Source organism: Talpa occidentalis, unplaced genomic scaffold (assembly GCF_014898055.3).
Source record: "Talpa occidentalis isolate TD23 unplaced genomic scaffold, MPIMG_talOcc4v2.1 talOcc4.3, whole genome shotgun sequence".
Classification (NCBI taxonomy): Eukaryota; Metazoa; Chordata; class Mammalia; order Eulipotyphla; family Talpidae; genus Talpa; species Talpa occidentalis.
In genome coordinates, this window is record NW_023603184.1 from 122,825,552 (window position 1) to 122,844,414 (window position 18,863).

Consider the following 18,863-nt stretch of genomic DNA (forward strand, 5'->3'; position numbering starts at 1 on the left):
CTATGTTTAATTTCTTGAAGACCTTCTATACTGTTTTCCATACCAATTCATAAACCCTCTAGCAGTGCACAAGGGTTCCCTTTTTTTCCAGCATTTGTTACCTCTTTTTTGGTAATAGACATCCTAACAGGTATGAGATTTTGATTTGCATTTCTCTGGTGATTAGTTGTGTTAAATACCTTTTCACGTCTCTTGATGACCATTTGTATGTCTGAAAAACTGTATTCAGGCCCTTTGCCCGTTTTTAAATTGTATTATCTGATTTTATTCTGGTTTGTTTTGTTTTGTTTTTTGTCTTCTGTAGTTGTATGATTTCCTGGTGTATTTTGAATATTAACTCATTACCAGATGTGGTTTACAAGTATTTTCTCTTATTTCATAGGTTGCCTTTTCTTTTTTTGGATGATTTCCTTTACTGTGCAGAAAACCACTTAATTTGCTGTATTTCCACTTATTTTTGCTTTTGTAGCTCTTTGCTTTAGTGTCAAATCCAAAAAGTCCATTGCCAAGGATAACAACAGTGAGTTTACCTCCTATACTTTTTCTAGAAGTTTTATGTTTTCAGATCCATTTCAGATCAGAGCTTTAATCCATTTTGAATTGATGTTTGTACATGGTATAAGGTAGGTAGGAGTCCAATTTCGTTGTTTTACATGTGATTTTCCAGTTTTCCCAACACCACTGTGCAGTATTATAAAAATTAATTGACCATGCATACATGGGTTCATTTCTGGGCTCTGAAAAATGTTAATATTTAATAGAGTGCATTGAATCTGTAAATTGCGTTGGGTGGTATAGACATGTAAGCAACATTAATTCTTACCACTCTATAAAGAATATATTTCCATGTGTCTTCAGTTTCTTTCATCGATGTTTCATAGTTTTCAGTGTATACATCTCTCACTTCCTTGTTTAAATTTATTCCCAAGTCTTATATTCTTTTTGATAGTATTGTAAATGGAACTATTTTCTTAATTTTAGAATAGTTTGTTGTTATTGTATAAAAACACAACTGATTCTTTTGTTGCTTTCACTGGGTTCTCTGCTTGCAGCATCTGCCTGTCCCTAGTCATAGGCTCTATTTGTGAAGAACAGAGGATCTTTGGTCTTATTTTAAATTTGGGGCAAATTATTTTATCTGAAGTGTAAGTTTGGTTTGATTTCTATCTAGTTTACCTTTGAAGATCTTTGAAACTATGCAGCTACTTGTGGGAACTCTCCAAATTTTCCATTCCATGTACTTTTCTGACCATGTCCCCTATTTCAGGTCTGTGCCCATTTATAAAACGAGAGAACAAAACTCCCTTCATTTCAGGTTTTGATTCTACTCCAATTATCTCTTTAACTTTTAAAAGTTTCCTGGAGTCTTTTTTAAGTCTTTCATTAATTTGTCCTTTATAATTTTAAATCTTTGTTCAGTTATCTATAAAGGAACAGCCACATGTCCTTATGTAGTGCATTTCATATTTTTTTCCTTTCAAATCCTTTTTCTTTGCTTATGCACAACTGGGTTAAAAGTCTCCTCCTGGTCTTTCCCACCCTGCTGCTTTTAACCATTTTTTGCTTTTTGAGTAGCTAGCAATTAAGCAGGCTAACTATATAAATTAGAGAACCTGGGATAATACATACCTAACAAAATCTCAAACTCTGCAGTGAGTTTGTGTTGGTTTTATTGATTATTAAAAGAATTCTTTAGTTACAGCTCTTAGCTCTAGACTAAGGCTTAAATTCAGCCTCTTTTGATCTGCTTTCTGATCTAGCAATTTTAAGGGGATATTGTATAGTTTTCTGGGATGGGGACATGCCCTTAGGAACAAAAATTATTATATTTAGGAGGCCAGGAACAGAATGAATAGAAAAGGTTTAAGTGATTGATAAAGATAAAGGAAAGATGGATGGATGGGTACACTTACATATGCTGCTTAATGAAACAAGGAGAAACAGTCATTTCTATAACCATAATGGGAAACAAAAGTGAGTACTCTCATAAATCAATTAGTCAAAAATACATAACAGAAATACCAGGCTTTATCAACAGAATATTATTTTTAGATGCCCATACATATGTATGTCTGGAGTCTATGTATGTATGCATATATAGATCCAAAAAGAAAATTTTAATAAATTTCCCAGAGTAGAAATTATATAACCACATTGTCTAAACTAAGAAATAAAACTATAAATCCACAAAATAGCTAAAATCATAAAAAATGAGATTACATTAAAAATATAAGGCCCCCAATCTGAATTTACTGCTTAGCTCATTGGTAAGACCTGACAATTTTCTGTTTGAATAAAGCAAACTGCTGATTTTATGGATGCTTGTGGAAGAATTTGTTGTGTAGCTTTATTTCAGATGTGGTTTTACCTTTAAATGTTCCACTTGATTCTTTTTCATAGATTACATTTTGTCCTCTCTACACTTCCGTTTTCCTTTTTAGCTCCCTGAATATAAAATAGTTATTTTAATGTTTTCTTCTACTAATTCTATTTCTGTCATTCCTAAATATATATTCTTAGTAACTGCCTTTTCTTTTGGTTATTGGTCCTATCTTCCTGCTTCTTGACTGATCTTGACTGCTTCTTGATAAGATGCTAAACCTAATCAATTATAGAACCTTGAATATCTGGCATTGTCTTCCTGAAAAGAATGTCAATTTTGGACTTGACAGCCTCCCCAATCACATGAGCCAATTCCTTAAAGTATCTTTCTCTTCCCATATATATCTGTTTATAAAACATGCATTATGTATGCACATCATATGCATATATGCATACACGTGTACTGTTGCGCTCCTGCCTCCCACGAGAGGGGCATTTTCCCTGTTGCTTTTGATACGATGCCTTCACAAGCTGGATGCAACTTCTTTTACTATGTACAGTCCCCCTCTCAACAGGTATTTGTTATTATTGGATACATGACATTGCTTTTATGGTTCTATAAACTGTTATTCTAAACACCACATGGTGGAGCTAATTGTGTATAGAATTTAAATGCTGTGATCTGCAGTAAGTTTGATAGTGGATCAGGTCATTGAGCAGTGGGAAGAATGCTTTGTTTACTCACAGGGTTTTTTGGGTAGATATGTTATAAAAAACTGCTCAACAAAAAGTTTTATGAACAGAACTTGTTAATGTTGAAGGAGTAAGTGCATGAGTCAAATCATACCACCCTCCCTGGTTGCTGGGACCACCACAGATGATGCCATTCAGGTTCCCTGTGAATACTGCCCAGCTCAAGTGGTTTTTCTCTGGGTGGTATGGTGCAAAAGTAGGATAATATAGGCTATGCTGCAGTCACAAATCTCAGTGAACTGAAGGGGGGTATATTTCTTGTCCACACTACATGTCCAATTAAAGAAACTTGAGAACTCTGCTTAGTGGTGGCATCACCTGCCCTCCAGGACACAACTCATGGGCAGCCACTACCTGATACTATGACAACTGAAAAATACAGCTCCGAAGGGTCTCACGTGAGCAATTAAATGCTGAACTTGGAAGTAATACAATTTGTCAGAACATGATCTACCAGAGATCTAGGAGGTGCAGTTCTACCACATACCCAGAAAGCATTTGAGAAACATTTGGTGAATAGCAGTAATGATCAACACCTGCAACAACTATTTCTCGTTTTAACCCTACAATTGGCTACCGTGCCCAGTGAAAACATGCTATTTCACTGGAGTGATCAGGAGACTCAAGAGGAAAAAAGGACTTTCTAGATCTTTTGGTGACATTATTAGCAGAGAATTATTGACCACTCTGTTATTGGAGCAGGGAAAGGAAGATCTCTAGCTCTGTATAACAATAGTTATAGGTGTCCTAAACCAGTCTTACCTGGAAAAGGCACAGAACACCTGAATTCTATTCTCTTCATTTGATGAGCTCAAATTTGCTCAACTAAGACCCTATATAATAGCAATCATTATAAATGGTTTCAAAATGATAATTTATAGAAACTTAGAAAAACCTAGGTCTTCATGAGAGTACTTATTGTGGATCACCAAAGGTCATAATGTGAGTAGATTATGCAAATGTTGGTATCATTTAGGATTAGTTCTGATTGCATGAAAACAAACATTTTTAAAGCATGGCTTAAATAATATAAAGTTGACCTTTCTTAGACATAGAAGTCCAGAGACAGGATGCTTGGGGCTAGTATGCCAACTCAAAGTCCTTAAAGATCCAGCTTCCTTCTGGTCACCTGTGCCTTAGGTTTGCCCCTTTTCCTCCTAGTACAATGTGGCTGGTAGAGCTGCAGTGCCATAATCATTGTCCAGGTTTTGCACCATTCCAGGCCGGGTAGGTTCACTGTTGTTTCTAGCGATTTGAAGGAGAATTTTGGATCCCTTGGCGTCATTTTCACAGATCTTAATGATAAGCAAGGCAACACGTCAGCAGGGAGACAGGAACTTGAGTCCCCTTCCACAGTGTGATGCTGCCCTTTTATACCCTCCCTCCCAGGCTCCGGTGTGCACACTTGCACATGCGCACACACCCATGCTCAGGTTTCCATACTCAGGTACATGTGCTCCATACCCACGCACCTTCTATGTTAACAAGATCAAGGTCAAAGGTGATAGCCGCAGAGGCCAATGGCATAAAAAGCCTTATCAACTTCATTTACCCTACAGGTAAATGAATGGGGGAGAGGAAAGCATGGGCAAAGGGTATCAGCTGTATAAGATACTTCCCAAGAGGTCACACACTTACTAGGAATTATTTTTATGGCTACACAAGATTTTAATGGATCTGGGACACAGATTTAGTCTTTTAGCTGGGGACATTATGCTGGGTCTTAGGACTAAGAAGGACGTAGCGCCAGCTAGCAATTTACCTGATTCGAGAACCAGTGCGGACTCGTAAATAACTGACAGCTGGCTTTGCCCTGAGTCATGAAGTGGGAGCCAGCGGCTTCCAAAGACCCCATGTGCTTTCTAAGTTGGGCTTGGTAATAGCCCTAAATATTGCCCAGCTAATTTTTCAAACCTAATTGTATAGAGTATCCAGAGAAGATTTTGGATTCCAGAGCTTTTCAAGGATGCTTCAAATATTAGGTCCACAGTCCTGAGAGCTCACTTCCTGTTGCTGAGACCACACAGTCCAGAGGACTCTGGATATAGCTTTTTCCCATTTTCAAAACTAGAAACCTCCCCCTCCTCCCACCATTTCATAAAACAATCTGTCTACTGGACATCCTATCAAATTTAACTTTATTTCCTTAATAAATTGCAACTCTGGCTCACTTTGTGAGATGTAAGCAAAGTAACCTGTGATACTTTTCACCTTTGTGTAAAGAAATCCACCAGGAAGTATGGAAGAATTGGATAATCGGTTCCTGTTATCAATCTTTCGTTAGCCTCCGAGGTTGTGAGTGCTGAGTAGCTCCGGTCAGAGCAGTGTCGGCTGAGCAGAGCTTGCTGCTTGGCTCGTTCCTGCCCGTTATCCAGGCTTTGTTGATTCTCAAAATGGCATTGCAGTGTAGCAGCCTACTCAGGGCAGCTGAAAACCTCCAAAGGAGTACACTAGAATTGTGTGCTAGTCTCTCTCCTTTTTAATATCCTTCTTGTGGCACATCAGAACAAGCCCTGTACTAATACACTGGAAAATCGAGACACAAATGATATTTACCTCAAGCCAGAAGTAACCAAATTGAATACTTGACCTTGTTAATTAATTCATATCTAGGGAAAAAAAAACCTCCCCATTGTTGCTTCCTAAAGGGAAACAAAAAACCTGAATAACTTAAAAATGAATTTAATAAAATTCATAACAAAGCACTTATTTTAGTTATTCAAGTACTTTGAGGGAGTTATTTTTCTTTGGAAGTACACCAAGAAGTAGCATTGTCCAAAGAAAGTCATTCTGTCAGCTTCTTTCCCACCGCAACCCTCCAAATCCCCATGCTATCTGTCCCTCAGTCACATCAAGTGACTGTCCCTAAGTCCCTGCTGCAGCATTTTGTGGGAGCTCTCCTTCTGCCAGCTGTGCTCTTCATTGCTCCGTCTCCTCTTGCCATTCACCTTCCAGCTTAATCCCACCTTTTCTGAGATCTTCCACTCTGCCAATCTGAAACTGCCTGACCCCATCACTCTATATCTGACACCCTGCTTTATTTTTATCACATTTATTGTCATCTACTAGTTTCTTGTTTGTTGATTTGCTCACTGTCTGGCCTTCCTCTATTAGGATAGAGACTCCCAGTTTCAGCATCACCCTTCATCTTATCTAGCAAAATATTCTTTTTATTATTTAAATTTTATTTTTAATTTCCCCATATAATTATAACCCCCTTAATTCGACCCCAATCCCTCCTTTCCCCACCCCCCAACCCCCATAGAGTGTCTCTGGTTCATAGATGTTTGTTGATTTTGATATTTTCTTTCTTATAGTTATTCTTTTTCCTGGTCCCTTATTTAAGTTTTCTAGATTCCTGCTATGAGTGAGACCATCTGGTAATTTTCTTTTTCTTTCTGGTTTATTTCGTTGAGCATAATCCCTTCCAGCTCCATCCATGTTGCTGCAAATTGCATGTGTTTATCTTTTTTGAATGCTGAGTAATATTCCGTGGTGTATATGTACCACATCTTCTTAATCCAGTCATCTATTTTTGGGCATTTGGGTTGTTTCCAAAACTTAGCTATTGTAAATAGTGCTGCTATAAACATAGGGGTGCAGGTGCTCTTTGGAGTTGATGTTTCTGTGTCCTTTGGGTAAATAGCTAGGAGTGGAATTGCTGGATCATATGGAAGTTCTATGTTTAGTAGGTCCAGAAATCTCCACACAGCTCTCCATAGTGGTTGGACCAGTTTGCATTCCCACCAGCAGTGCAGGAGAGTTCCTTTTTCTCCACAACCTCGCCAACATTTGTTGTTGCTAGTTTTTTAATATGTGCCATTCTCACTGGTGTAAGATGGTATCTCATGGTAGTTTTGATTTGCATTTCCTTGATGACAAGTGATGTTGAACATTTTTTCATATGCCTGTTGGCCATTTGCATTTCCTCTTCAGAGAAGTTTCTTTTTAGCTCTTCTGCCCATTTTTTGACTGGATTCTTTTCTTTGTTGTTGTTGAGTCTCATCAGCTCTTTGTAGATTTTTGTGATCAGTCCTATATCATTAGTGTTGTGTGCAAAAATGTTCTCCCAGTCGGTGTAGTTTCTCTTTGTATTTGTTATTGTCTCTTTTAGCAAAATATTCTTTACCTCACTCATACTCAGTTTAGGGCAGAGTTTCTTAATCTTGGTACAATTGACATTTGAGGCAATGTAGTTCTTTGGCATGGAAGCTGCTGTGTGCACCAGGGATATCCCTGGCCGCTGTCCAGAAGATGCCTCTGACATGTGACAACCAAGAATGTCCCCAGACATATCCATATATCCTCTGGGTAACAAAATTACCTGCTTTCGAGTATTGTTCAGGCGGTTGACTGTTGTGTCACTTGGTGGTGTTCATGAGGCAACATTGTCTTAGAGTAGTAATAGCCACCATATGTTAAATGCCTACAAGAATTGGTCAGTTACATCAACTCAATATTTAATCTTTATAATAGTTTTAAAAATAAATAACATTCTTGTCCTCATTTTACATACAGGGAAATTGAGACACAGAATGATTGATCAACTGGTTAACTGACCTAAGTTCACACTGTTAGTAAATGGTGAAGACCCAGATTCAAGACAGGCTAACAGGAATCTCATTGCCCTGCCTCTGAGAACACAGACTGGGCATCAGGTGGATTCCCTACAACACCCCTCCAACCCACCCATTCGTTCATTCAAAGTAACTACAGGCAAGTGAAAACTTTCCTCTTCTAGCCCTGGCTACCTCTGTAAATAATAACAACAGTAATAATAACATTAGTAATTTTCCTGTAGGGTTGCTTCAGGAATTGATTGCAATAGCATGATGCTGTGAAAATGCTTAGCCTGATTTCTGGCACATAGTCCTGAATTCATTTCTCCTCTCTTTCCTTTCCAAGCTCCAGCCACTGAAAACAGGTCTTAAAGACCTTGCTTTGAAAGTCTATTGGGAAATACAACCTTTCAGCAATCTGCAGAGCTTGTGTTACTGACCGGGAGCAGGGAAAGCAGCCCCGAAACAGCCTGCCAGGCCAGCATCTGTCCTTCTCTGCTAATGACCAACACACAAGCCATCAGCACTTTCCCATTAAGCCAAATGGGGCTTTTAAATCTGTACTGATTAGCTATCCCGGGGCCTGGCTGACAAGTAGCCTTCCCGCGCCATTTCTTGATGTGAGTCAGTGAATTAATTGCCTGATCTATTGTTTTCTAACACGGCCAATTAAATGAGTTTTTCCCTAGCATGAGCCCATAGACAGCAGGGGGCTCTCTTTGCTAACATGACACTTGGTTGTGGTCTCTAGCTGGCTCAGCCCTGCCAAAAACCGGGTACCTTTTAAGAGTTTGCTTAGAACAGGGGCTCTAAATTTAGAGGTCACAGATTTCCATGGATAGAATTGTGTGGGGTTGGATAGGGAGAATATCGATTGTTTATTTTCACTAACTTCCAACTAAAGTTTAGCAGTTTCTAATGTTACCTAGGCAACAAATCAGATACTTGTAGATCCTACTACAGAGATCTTGAAAGCTGGTTTCTATCCCTCATTACTTAAAAATTACAAAATAGGGCCTCCCTGGTGGTACAGCGGTTGAGCACTGGGTTGCGAAGCTGCTGCAGCCTCTGCAACACCGGCTCGATCCCCGGCCACCGGTGAGGGTCCCACATGGCACGACAGACCTCTCCTGCCTCGCCTGCTGCTCCCCTCAGCAGTGTACTTCGTCTGTCTGCCTGTTCTGCTCTCCGCTCTGGCTCTGGTGAATTCTCTCACCCTCCCGCACCTCTGACTGTACCCAGTGCTTGTATAAATAAATAAATAAATCTTTTTTAAAAAATTACAAAATAACAGTGGCTAAAGGATTGATGAAGATAAAGGCCTGCTGCCTGATGGTGTGATATGCTACAGTAATAAAGAAGCACTTAGGACCAGATCACATATTTGTTTTTGTTGGTGGTATATTTATAACTGTCTTTAGATATCATTACTTGACTTAGTAATTGTAGTGGGGTAACCAGGCACAGGGCAGCTGGGGCAGGTGGAGGCAGGGAGGCTGGCAGCAACTAAGTCCTGGCAAATCTTAAGCTCTTTCTATGGGCTCTCTCTGCCTTTCTTTCTCTCATCCTCTTGTAGGTCTCGCCTCTTCGGGAGTCATGCCATTTGTCCTCTCACTGCCACCAATGCTGCTTCTTTTATCCCAGCCTCCAGGCTCAGGTGTGACATGTACTCATGCTTGCACCCATGCTCCAGGTGTCCACAATCCCAAGCGCCTCCTGCATTAACACGATCAAGGTTGTAGGTGATGGCCAGAGGCTAGTGGCATAAAAAGCCTGATTAACTCGTGTACCCTACGGTCATTTTACATACTTTATTTAAAACATTATTCTGTTAGGGGGCCCATGGACTTCAGCAGACTGTTAAAAGGGTTCATGGTACAAATTTATACAGTTCAGAACATGTAGTTGAGTCTACGAGGCTGGTCTCTGGAGAAAAGAAGTTAGTCCTTCAAGGGACTCTAATCATTCACTCATGGCTCAACTCTTGCCCTTTGTCTTTTCTGGTGACATAAACACGTGCCATTCTCACAGCAACACTGTTAGCTGCAGTGCTGGCAGCATGCAATTTACATCGGAATGAAGTTTTGGTGTTTTCAGGCTTGTATTGACTGAATTTTAGAGCACAGAGGCTGCCTGTCCTTCCTTAAGGAGGAAGGGCCTGCCTTCTCCAGCTGCTTCTGACTAAGTTCTGTTATGCTTGGTCCATGGCCAGGGCTCAGGAATCTCCTGAAATCACAGCAGTTTCCCTGTGCGCTTGGCTCTGAGGCTCTTTTCAGTGAGAAGACCTCTGTGCTCCAGACCGTTTCTTCAGCAACCCTTCTCCTACTCACACAGGAAGAATTATGAAGTACCTTTAACAGGAAAGAAGAATTGGGAATACAGAGAATTTCCTTCCCAGCCTCTTCTCTCTTTTCCCTGTGGGAAGACAGGCCACACTGGGGTGACATCCAGGCTGGGCCAAGCTGAGGCATCCTGTTCTCCTGAGCAGCCCTGCTATTTTATCTTACTGCAGGCCTGGGCCTCGGAGGGCTCAGGAAAAGCAAGCCCAGAGGATGACTGTTCCTGCCACACCCTCCTGCTCCCTCCCCTTGACCTCCTACTTTCCAGTTGGTCTTTATGCTGCCTCTGCCCCCACAACACCTCAGGCCTGCTTTTCCATTCCCCAATCAGATCTTTATCTTCATTCCCTAGAAAAATAATCATGACACCTGCCATGTAATAGTAACATGAGCAATAACTACCCCTTTTCCTAAAGATCTACAACATGCAAGTATTGCATGAGATGCTTTAATTGCATCTTCTAACCCCCCTAACTAGCTCTCATGGGTTGACAGTCCCCCCTGCCCCAAATTCATGTCCACCTGTAACCTTGGAATTTGACCTTATTTAGAAATAGGGTCTTAGCAGATGTAATGAGTTGTCATTGCAGACACAATTAGTTAGGGATCCAGACAAGATCATCCTGAATTAGAGTGGCTCTAAATCTAAGGACTGGTGTGCCCTTATAGGAAAAGGAAAGGGCTCAGAGCCAGAGAGAAGAAAGCTATGTGAAGAGCAGTAGGGAGTGGGGTTGTATTGCCATAAGACCAGGAAAACCTGGAACCCAGAAGCTAGAAGAGGCAAGAAAGGACTCTTCTCTAGTGCCTTCAAAGGGAAGTCTGTTGATGCCTTGATTTCTTCCAACCTCCAAAATATGAATGAGAAAAGTCTCTGTTTTTGGGCTTTTTTAGCCACCGTAGGATCGACCTCTCCAAAAATATTCAGATAGACTTTTTCCAAGATGTCCAGAATAGTCTCTTCCGATATGTGTCACTGTGGCATGTGGCCCTAAAGCCAAGAGAAGCCCTTCAGGGCTGGAGAGAAAATGCTACCATAACCTTAAGGAATGGGGATTGTGTCAATTTAAGTTCATCTCCAGAAATAATCTTATTAGAGAAAGCTACCTTAAAGCAGCACAGACAACTAGAGCAAAGTTTTATTTTATGAAGTCATCCCCTCCTCTTCATGTGATACCCTGCAGTGCAACCATCCCAGGCCAGGCAGATTCATTGTTGATTGGGCAAATGGATAAAGGATCTTAGAACCTTAGATATCGGTGACATACCTTTTTTTTAAAGATTTATTTATGTATACAGGCCAGAGGTGTTGGAAATGAGGATTCACCAGAGACAGAGCAGGGAACAGAACAGGCAGATTGACTGAAATACGCTGCTAAGGGGAGCAGCGGGCGAGAGATAAGAGTGGTCTGCTGCTGTGCCATGTGGGTACCTCTCTGGTTGACCAGGGATCAAACTCTTGCTGCAGAGGCTGCAATAGCTTCACAGTGCTAAGCTTAACCCCTTGTGCCACCGGGGAGGTCCTGCAATATGCCTTTAAGGCTGAATCAGGAGGCCAGATACTCAGGCAGACAAGCAGGCTCCCAGGGAGCCAAGCAGGCAGCACCAAGCCTCCCAGCCCCGTGATCTCTGTGATCTCCCATGATCTCCACGCTCTCTCTCTCTCTGACTTCCCTTCTCTTTACCCCTCTTTTTTGGCCCAGGCATTCACATTTATATATGCACACTCCCTGTGTTTGCCAGCTTCTCGGTCCAGGTGTCAGTAATTACAGGTACGTATGCCCTGTGTTCATGGTCCCAAGTGCTTTTTGAAATAACATGATATCCTGTGTAGGTAATGAAACCTGAGCGGAAAACAAGGACACAGGTGGTGGCCATAGAGGCTCACAGCAGGAGGCAAAAAGTCCTGACTTACTCCATTTCCTTACAGACCCTCTCCCCTCTCATTGATACCCGGGCCTCTATTCCATTCCTTATAACCACCTCCCCCTATGCCCTATTTGTCCTGTTTATTTTAGAATTTATAGCCATGTAAATTCTCTACACATCTATAATTAAATTTGTCCTTTCTTCCGCTAGTCTGTTGATGTTAATTTGTTTGCTTGGCCAGCCCAAGAATAACCCAGGGAAGTGGGGGATGTTTTCCTGTGCCCCAAAACAATTCAATTTGTGGCACTTTTTTACAACAGCCACAGGAAACTCATATGCAAGCCAGTGTTACTCCCATTGTGAAATGAAGAAGCTTAGGCTCCTACAGACAAAAGACCTGCATGCAGGAGCAGGGATTTAATCCCTGAGCTAAGAAATTCCCAGGGCCTTCCAGCCTCCTTCCACTATTGTGCTCAACTAGATGTGGACTTTGATAGTTGACTCAAGTTTCAACTTTGGAGCAGATATCGGGCACAAACTGTAGTAAAGAAGAGTGGAGAACCCCGGTCTAGGGAAGGGAAGAGAAAAGCAGGAGCTGCTCTTCACCCTCTGCTGAGCTCTTCTGGGAATAAATTACATGGGACCTCAATTCCAGAACCATTCCCTGGGAAAGTTTGTTCCTCCTCATTTTTATTCCTATCCAAATTATTTTAAGGTTTCCAGAGATGTTCAAAATAAGGAATCAAGATCTCTCTCCAAGGCAGACTTCTTGGTATTACAGGAAACTTTGTATTTCTCAGCATATTGGGGTCCCAACAACTATTAGGAAGTTTTTCTTAAGTGCTGGTTCTGGTCAGTTGTTGGTGACCAGAGAGGACTAGCTTCTGCCCTGGTGCACAACTTTTTTTATAGGAGCATTTCTAAGAAAATGGTGTCTGTCATGACACAATCACTCCATTCTGAGGCTCTTGCAGGGTTCACCTTATCCATATCCTGAGCCCTATAGCAGGCGGTGAGGTTCTGGGGATGCTAGACACCTGTGGACACTGAGAGTGTCAGCATGGTGCATGACTGACCAGTAACTTGCTAGAAGATGCTGCCAAAGAATCAATGGTGTCCGATTACTTGGCTGACAGGCAGGTGGTTTATCAGTGTACCTATCCCTGGCTTGTCAAGAGTTACAAGGTTACACACTGACAGGAGAATTCTTAAAGAATAGAGTTTCTAAGACAAAATCAATTTTAAGTTTCAGCAGTCCCAACACTATCACTTTAGGTAAAACTCATCACAGGTTCAAATCCCAGCTTGCTTCTTATCAAGTGGGGTAACCTCAGGCAAGCACTTGAACTTCCCTGGGCTCCAGATCTGTTCTCTGGGAAAATACTAACCCATCTCAAAGGCTGTGGCAGACTGAGAAATTTAAAGTCAAATAGAAAATAAAAATGGGAAAAAGCCAAGTAATAAAAGTGCATGTGCTCCCTTCCCCAATTTCATATTAAGGATTATAGTCAGATGTGGATATGACCACACAGAACTTGCTAAAACAAGAAACAGATTATCCTGAACAAACAAAAACCTTTAAAGCTGTTGATCCCCTTCCTTTTATATTCCATCTAATTCTTAGCAGAAAAATAGATGATGGCGGGCCTCCCTGGCAGTGCAGGCAGTTGAGCACAGCTCTGTGAAGCTGCCTACAGCCTCTGCAGCGCGGGTTTGATTCCCAGCTGGCCTCGGAGATGCCCATATGGCGTGGCAGACCTCTCCCGTCTCGCCCTCTGCTCCCCTCAGCAGTGTGTTTCAGTCAGTCTGCCTGTTCTGTTCCCTACTCTGTCTCTGGTGAATCCTCTCACCCTCCTGCACATTTGGCCTGTACCCCGGTTCTTATATAAATAAATAAATCTTGAAAAAAAGAAAAATAGATGATGGGGAATCAATATCTGCTGAGTCGACAATTTCTGTACCTATGTACAAGACTATTGTTATCAATCTTGAGATCAAGGCTTCTGTAAATATGTAAGAGCCTTCCTAGATGTGTTATAGCCTCTTGAACTCCTTTGTCCTCATGTCCTGCAGAAACATCCTTCAATGTTAACTAGTCCAACTGCTTCATCTGAAGGACAGGGAAACAGAGGCAGAAAATGGCAAATCCTCTTCACACTTCATTTTCCTATTCTGAAAAATGGGACTAACAGACTTGATCTGTATTTTTAGATTATAAAAGGTGCCTGGTATGTGATAAATCTCACTAAATGCAGCGAAGTTAGTAATGAAGAGAAATTCTGAATGAGACTGCTGGGTTCATGCTCTGGCCTTGCCCTCAATATTTTGAGAACTTGGGTTACTTAACTTAGCTCCCCCTAGAATTGTTGCAATGATAAAATCAGTTAATGTTTACTACCTGCCCCATGGTAAATGCTACATAGGAATTAATTCTTACTGTTATTCAAACAAGATATTATGATAGTTATTGAAAATTATCCACTTAATTAGTGGCAGACTCATTAATAGAATAAAAAATGTTGGGATCCTCCCTAACTATATGTATGCTTCCACCAAACGAACGTTCCTCTCCAAGGAAACTTGTGCATTTCTAACATCTTTAGGGATATTCCTGGCACCTACGATTATTATAGAGCTGAACTGTTTATTTCACCCACCAGGATTGTAGAGTTTGCAACACAGCTTTATCAGTAAGCTGTAATAGTCATCAATAAGCTGTACACACATTCCTGGGACTGAGAAAGAAGTTCTGCCATTTGTGTCCATTAGGGGGCGCCAAAGGGAGCCAGAAAGGTGGGAGGAAGAGGAAAAACTAGCTTCCTTTTTTCTTCCTGTTATTGGGGAGGTCACTCAGCAATGAAACCTACACCTTAAATCTTCCCCAGAAGCAACAGATTCTAGTTTCCAGTTTTCCCAACTTTTGCAGACACTCCCTTATCAAAGATTGGAATAAAAAAAGTACATTTATATGCATAAAAGTACACACTTATTGTAGCATATGACCACCTAATGAAAACATAATGAAATAGTGTAGCACAAATGTAATCATGTATTAGCATTTTTTCCAAAGATTTATTTATTTATTTGTTTATTTATACAAGCACTGGGTACAGTCAGAAGTGCGGCAGGGTGAGAGAATTCACCAGAGCCAGAGCGGGGAGCAAAACAGGCAGACTGATGAAGTACACTGCTGAGGGGAGCAGCAGGCGAGGCAGGAGAGGTCTGCACGCCATGTGGGACCCTCTCCGGAGGCAGGGGATGGAACCCGCGCTGCAGAGGCTGCGGGCAGCTTCGAAGCCCAGCGTTCAACTGCTGAGCCTCTGGGGAGGCCCTATATTAGCATTTTAAAGTCCTTTTTATTTTTCTAAGAAAGCTGATTTCCTCCATTTCCAAATCTTTATTAGAATTGGATCCCACTTCTGGAATTTTAATTTTTCCTGCTTCATTCCCCCACTCAAAATGCCATTCTGTCCCCACATCTCTTACACTTCTTCCCTTACTGTTGATGTAACTTACACCATGTCTATAGTAGGTGCACAGTGAGTGGTGGCTGATATTATTACCACAACAGAACCTGACTCTCCTAAGACAATAAGGTGTAAGGAGATTAAATGAGATACTTATGTGTATTTCATCAACAGAACCCTGACTCATTTTTTTGAGTCCTTTACCAAAAGGTACAATGAGGAGTAATGGAAAACACAAATCATACCAGATATTGATCCCAGCCTTAAATTTCTGGTGATCTAATCGAATTCCTTTCCCTAGAAGTTAAAGAGTACAAATTAACATGAAAGGTCACACATTCTGGGAGGTTTCAGAGCAGGAGCAAATCACTGTCCTCGGAAAGCCAGCAATGACTTCACAAAAGAGATAGAATTGGGGCTGAATCTTGAAGAATGGCTTGAATGCCAAATAACAGAAAAGAAAAACCAGAAAAAACTTTAGATGTGTGATTTATGTGATTTAGATTTTCTATCACAGTGAAACAAATTCTTTTTTTTTTTTTTTTGCCTCACGGAGCATAGTAGGATTGCACAAAATCCACTAGGAAGTAGACCCAAGAAGGTCAGTAGCTACGAACCCAGGAAGGAAAATGTCAATTTCTCCAGTCTAGGATGGGATAATTCTACACTGCCATGACCAAGATGCTATAAAATTCATTTTCTTCTTCCTTTATCTGACAACCCCTCCACTGTTCCTGTTTCCATTACTACCCCACTCAAGTCCCTTCTTCCCACATCAAAAATCCAAAATCCTCCCCCAACAAACAGGAATTTTTTTTTCACTCACCTGACTTTGCAGACCCTGTTGCATTATCATCTGTAATCCTGTTAGATTTTTCCTTAACATCTCAATGAAATTCTCTCATAAATCCCTCTCTTTGCTGACCAAGTGCTGTGCAGTTGCTGATTTTGCAAGATACGTGCTAATGTAAAGTATGTCTCCTTTGAGTCTTTTTATCACTTGGTTGCTCCCTGCACCACCTTCTCCATATTTATGTCCTTATCAGAGCCACACACAGTATTTCAAATGAGCCTCAGTGTTCTTCCTGCCATGCCAGAATATTGACTGTAATCCGATAGCCTTTCTCAAAATTGGTTTGGGAGATTCTTTTTCTCCTTGTGGTGAAAATAGCTTGCCTTGTAAATGCCAGAATATATTTTTGCAGAGTAGATTTTTACAAAGAATGGTGTCAAATGCTGCCCAGAAAGGTGTTTAAATTATTTGGATCGATAGGCTGGTTTAGCCATTAACATTTACTTTGCAGTTTAACCTCACAGATTTGCAGGATATTTCCCCACTGAAAATCTGTGCTGATTTCCTTGTAATTAAACAAAACCTTCTTAGCAATCCTTACATTTAAGCTATGGCTTAGAGCTTCAACATGCTTTTCCCCTAATGTTGAAATCATGAAGTCTGTAGTCTCCCAGATCTTTCTCAAGGGCTCTCTTAACAGCAAAGGAGCCTTCACAGCTTCTGTCCTATTGAGCTGTTGCCACTTATAATTTCAAAGACATATTCACAGACTCTGCTCTGCATCAGACAGGGTTCTGTGGTTACCGAGTATATGTGAGTTTGTGGCTCCTAACCTCCTTTTAAGTTTCCACTTGTATGTGAGATTGTCTGTTTGAGGAAGGTTTTGCGCACCCCCCTCCCACACTCACCCCTCCTCGGTGTTTCCTGTTTTCCTTGGGCGGGCTCTGTACTGTAATCATATTTCCCTTCCAAGTTTTCTCTACACTGATTTACTTAACTGTTTTGACGCCTTCTCTGTAGCTAAATTTGCATTTCTGCAATACAGTTTTGGGAATTATTTCATACAGGTAGAGCACATTTCACTTGTCTCATCCCTATCACCTCTCTCTGCTCAATTTATCGATGCACATGCCACGTCCTTCCAGATATAAGACCCGGAGGAGCCTCAGTTTTGCTTTTCCTGTGCTTGGATTGATGTCAAGATGATTTATAAAGCACTCTCATCCCAGCGCCATGGGCCAATGATACCATCAGTTTAGCAGCTTCTGAACTGCTTCCTGGGCTTGCCTGTTGATTAAGGCCATGACGACCAGATGCGACTCTTTCTACATGTTCATCCAGCAAACCCTGGTTTTTAAGTCAGTCACTGATGGTGAGCGTCGTTTCAGTCATCATCACACGATGTGCCTTTGGCACTGTTTGATTCACATTCATAGACCGCAGTCACCCGTAATTAAATCCTGTCGCTGTTGCATGAATTATTTTATCTAGTCATCTTTAATTCACCTCCTTCTCCTTTTGGAAATCTCCGTTGAGCTTCAGGCTTCATCCTGTAGACCTTTTGTCTATTTCTGAAGCTAAAGCTAGATTGATTACATATTCTGGTCTTTGAATTCCATGTGATAGTCCTGTCAGGAACCAAAAGCAAGCTGTTACCCATTTAGTTTTCTCCTTTCTTTCTTTTGGGTTTTTCAGATTTTTCTGAAGATTTTCAGACCACTGAAATCCACCTCAAGACAGCTTAAGTGTTCTTCTCGACCAGTGGTGCTCAACTGGAATGGCTTTGACATTTGGGAGTGTTTGGCAATTTTGGAGACATTTATAGTTGTTTCATTGGGGGCTGGGGTGTGCAGAGGCCAGAGAGGCTGCTAACCATCTTGACACACTTACAGCTTCTCACAACAAATAATTATTCACTCCTACATGTTAGTAGTATTGAGGCAGGAAAACCTTGAAAAGGGCCATATGAGTCTAGATGTACTTAAATATGGTAATAACATGTCTCTACACGTACCTTCCCAGATCCCTGAGAACGTTCTCTGGTTCAGGCACAATCAAAGGCTATCCTTTGCCGATGTATCTGTATCTTTCATCCAAATTATATTTACTGATGTAAAGTAGGTTTACATCTTTGTAACTGCTCTGGAGTTTATAGGTTCAAACTCGACAAATGTCTGCTTTCCCACCCTGCCCACCACCAGTGTCCCAACAATCCCCTGTCACATTCCATGGGGCCCCTTCCCTCCCCCACATCTCCCCTTCCCCTTTCCCTGTGCTTGCCCCTTCCCTCCCCCACACCTCCCCTTCCCCTCTGCTTGCCTCAGTTTTACAGTCAGATGTTAAGAGTTTATTTTTGGCTTGGTTTTGACTGACCCTTTGTTATATTTCTCTACATTCCATGTGTAAATGAGATCATCCTGTTGTCTTTCTCCTTCTGACTTATTTTGCTTAGTATTATCCTCTCCAGTTCCATCCATGATGTTTATTACACCAGTTTTAGGATTTTTGCATCCAAATGTTTGAAAATACACTGGAGCAGAACCCAAGTTTGCTATTAATCCTTGCTCCTCTCGTCATTGAGTTATCACAAAAGAAATAATATATCCCACGAGTATTTCATTCATTCATTCATTCACATTCTTTTACTGTTCCTAGATGCTGGGGAGTAGCAATGGAAACAACTGAGATGTTTTTGTGTTCTCGGAACTTACAGTCTCCTCAGGAAAACTGACAAAATTGAGAAAATCATGGTGTAGAAAACAGT